The following is a 4,513-nucleotide window of genomic DNA, read 5'->3' as shown; positions in this document are numbered from 1 at the left end:
GCCAGATCTATAAGTTAGAGAAGCAGATATGACCTCAGAAGATCGTTTGAGTGTTGCCATGGAGGAAACTCGTCGAGTCCATAAGAGGACTCGACGAGTCGAGTCGGGTTGCCCCGCGATTCGTGACCAGTGGTAACCCGTCAAGTGAAAGGCTAACTCGATGAGTCGATTGAGGAGAACATGCATAGACTCGCCGAGTCACCCGAATGCACTCGACGAGTCTGGTCAAAGTTTGACCGTTGACTAGAGTTGACTTCAGTTGACCATAAGGTTTTGGTCAAGCTGATTCAAGAGAGGTCAGGGAAGGGTAGAAAGGTCTTCTACCCATTCTTTAGAGATGAGGACAAGAGAAAGTATTGATTAGAGATGTTATCATTTTGATAGGAGGAGGGTAGGTCGGGTTATCAAGCACGAGAGGTTATCCGACATCATACGAGGTGAGTCTTCTCACTATACCCTACCTACAGTGGTAATTATGTGTGACCAGAAGGTCTTATGTGCTATGATGAGTATGTGATGTATGTTGTTATATGATATGTATGTGCTATGTTATGAGTAGTATGATATGGATCGGAAGGTCAACAGTGTATGGGCCGGAAGGTCAAGATGATATGGACCGGAAGGTCTACCAGGATTATGGGACGAAAATCCCCTGAGACACATTGACTGGAAGGTCTTGTAGAGTTATAGCCTTGAGTGGTGTATGTGCGTATGTGGTATTTTGGGGAACTCACTAAGCATCTATGCGTACCGTGTTGCGTGATATGTGTTTCAGGTACCAACGAGGATCGTGGGAAGGCGCCGACATGATCTGTACACACTGATGAAGATTTATGTGTTTGAGATTCTGGGATATGTTTTTCTAAGATAATATTTGATACAATGAGTTTTGAAATTATATTACGAAATTTATTATGGCTGGAAATGAAAAATTGTTTTGCGAATTTACATTGTTATATTAATATATCTTCCTTCGTGTTCCCGTGTGATAATATCACATTCCAACATGTAGTACTTCTAACTACAAGCTTCTTACTTTAACAATGATTGCAATACTTCAATCTTCTAGCTTAAGTCAGATTCTACATCGTTCTTGTTTCTTTGAACCACGTAACATACTCTTCTTATTCAGACTCGATTTGATATGGCCACTAGAGTCGGAATAAAAATCATCTTCTTAGTCATTACTGGAACGATGGTAACGAAAGATATGAACAAAATGGAATCAATTACTAGCTTCTTGGTAACCTTGTGACCTTCCCTGATCCAAGTGCCAGTCCTGTGCTTCTGGTAGCATAGGCCTCTACTACCATTCACACCTACTCATACTCGTCCCAAGTATTGTCTCGCAGTTTTCCAAGTCACCATACAAAAAGATTCACACAACAGCTTAACACATGAGATAGCAAGACGAAGGTTTTATATTATTCCTATAAACGATTACATAGGTGTTAAAGTTCACCCTAGACTATGCCTCTAATAGGCTACATCATATGATACTACCCGCATGGCTACTACATATCTTGATCTTCGAATAGAAAATCCTCACTCGTGATTCCTTGCGTTGTCACCTTCTTCACCGAGGATTGTTTGAGATGCTCTTTCCTTCGACTTTGGAGGTGCATTTGCTCTTGCGGCTTCATTTTTCCTCGGGCAGTCCTTAGAAATATGTCATTCCCTACAATCGTAGCACACCCTCTTACTAAATGTACACTCATTGGCGTAATGCCCAATCCTTCCACATTTGAAGGAAGTCATCTCCCTTCCAGAGTGTTTATTTTTTCACTTCCCACACCATTTTTCTTTACCTCTTCCTTTTCTAGACTTTGAGAACATGTTGCTCTTGTTGGGCCTTGAAGACCCCTCAAATTTCCTCTTCTTGCCAGCTTCAACCTTGTTGGCGGTCCTATCGTTGATCATTTCTTCGACCGACTTAGCAACCCAGATGGTTGCCTCAAGAGTTGGTGCCTGGCGTACCGATACAGTAAGTTCGTCCTTACTTTGTTGAAGTAAACGCCTTGTTTCTTCCATCTGTTGATCCACCATCATCCGCACCATTGCCTGTACTCCTGCCATCGTGATTGGTTCAGGTGCAACTGCTACTTCTAGTGCTTTCTCAGTCACTTTTGGCTCAAGTTGCGGGTTACCGTTTCTAAGTCCGCTTCGAGTGCTCACCATATTGATCTATACACCAAAATCAGATGTTCGGTGTGTAGTGACAAGAATTCTGATAGAAAATATTTATTTATGATAGACGTATAAATCTCCTTATCACTCCGAAAAGTTACATGCCAGTTCTAATTTCATAATCAAACGTTTAGAAACTTGTACACATAAAATTTCCAGATCCAATCGACAACTGACCATAGATCCGGTAGCATCATAAAGCATCATAATTCATTTAGCACATAAAGCAATTTAGGCATCTTTAATTTCCTAAAATAAACTAGTGCTCGTGTATAAAGTATGGTAGACACTCATCTCACAATCATCGCTTAGCATTCTAAGTTTAAGTCTAGAAATCCTACAAATTCCTAGTTTGCTTAAACTAATGCTTTGATACCAACTGTGACATCCCCATTTTTACGGCCAGAAAAGACCAATTTAGTTTATGCTTTTTAATAAAATCAGAGTAACTTCTTAAGAAAAGTGTTGTGGAATTTTGTTCCCAGCAAAACATGATAAATATGTTACCAAAGCATTTCCGAAGAAATTTATTTTATTCCTTTTAAACCTTGGGATGTCAACGTCAATACCGAAACATAAGCATAAACAGAACTTAGATTCATTTACACTAGTGATCAACATATCTTTAATCCCTCAGTGAAGTGTAGCTTCATATCGACACTTGTGATGCAAATAAATTGAGTGGGTCGGGTTGGGAAACCTGGTGAGTACATAGGGTTTTCAACCCATAATAATAAAGTTTGTATGTTTTATCATCAATCAATTAACCCAATTACCCATCCCCATTATCTTCTTTAATTCTTAGGGATCTACCCTAAGAATCATCTATCACTCATTCCTAAGGGTTTTCCTAAGGAATAGGCATGAAGTCTATCGTCGCCAAGGTTATACAATAGGCACTACATCCATAGCTGCCAGGGTTCATCCAACGGGTGCTAAGTCTATAGCTCTCATTTATCGACAATATTATTTGCGGGAATACACATGCAATACATGTCAAAGGGTTTTTAGAGTACACCTGTAACACCAAAGTTTTGAAGGTCAAGAAGGGAAAGAGAACCCTAATTTTTAGGGGCGACTCGGCGAGTCCAAGGAGGAACTCGGCGAGTCCGAGCGGGATCCGGGTCGAGGCGTAAGTGACCAACTCGGCGAGTCGGCCATGTGGACTCGGCGAGTCTGGTCTGTGCGTGGAAAACCCTAAATTCGGGACTTGGAGCCTATATAAACGTCTTAATCTTCTTCCTAGGGTTCCTTACTGCCTCTTTAGCCCTGGATACCAAACCCTAGCCGTCATATCCTTTGATTGAGCCATTTATTGCCTTAAAGAGTGCATTAAGCTTGGAGAAAGAAGAAGAATCTTGAGAGTACAAAAAGGGGGCTGTAGATTCGGGATTGGGAAGACATTTCTGAGCTTTTGAAGGTAATAAACTAGTCCTTGGACTCCCTTGCACCTAGATATATGTGTGTGTTAGGCATTCTTGGCATGATAGTAACCATTCCGAGCTAGAAGTCCAGATCTAAGGTTGCTACCTCAGATCCATGCTTGTTTTGGTCTAGTTTCCCATGAAGTATCTGCCCTTGAGCTGATTATGGAGCCTTCTTGCCTTAAACCCTAGTTTATGGTGTATTTTGCTTAGATCTCCTTCTCTACACGTAAAGTTTGCAACTTTACGTGAGGAATAGGCTTGGGAAAGGTAGCTCTACAGATTTGAGTCCCTGCATGACTCAAAAGTCTTCTGCATGTATGAAGGACCGGATGGACTCGGTGAGTCCTTTGAGTGGACTCGGCGAGTAGCTTGAAGATGAGGAGGAACTCGACAAGTGGGATGAACAGCTCGTCGAGTCGGATGAAGTTGGGCATGAACTCGGCGAGTTGGTAGAACAACTCGGCGAGTTGGATGAAGATTGCCTTGTACTCGGCGAGTCTGTTTTTGGACTCGGCGAGTCAGGTCGCGAAACCCCAAACCCTTCGAGTTAAGACTCGAGTCAGCAAGTCGAGCAAGGACTCAGTGAGTTGGACAGGACATGATTCGGGAATCAGAAGACTCGGCGAGTCAGGGGCTGACTCGACGAGTCAAGTCGCGATTGGAAGGACTTTGAGCATAAGAACTCGGCGAGTCAGTAAGTGGACTTGGCGAGTAGGGTTGACCTGGAAGGTTGAATTTGACCAGGACTTTGACTTTGACCAGAGTTGACTTGGTTGTCTTTCGGGAGTCAGTTAGACTCAGTGTTTCTTTGACATTGGTAGCTCGGGGAGCGAGTGGATCAGGAGTTCAGAGAGTTGTCGGTCAGCAGCCAGAGGTTATCAGCAGAGTTCAGCAGTGCG

This window comes from Lactuca sativa, chromosome 6, assembly GCF_002870075.4.
Source record: "Lactuca sativa cultivar Salinas chromosome 6, Lsat_Salinas_v11, whole genome shotgun sequence".
Lineage (NCBI taxonomy): Eukaryota > Viridiplantae > Streptophyta > Magnoliopsida > Asterales > Asteraceae > Lactuca > Lactuca sativa.
The sequence above is the reverse complement of the archived record's forward strand: the minus strand, read 5'-3'. Positions refer to the sequence as shown.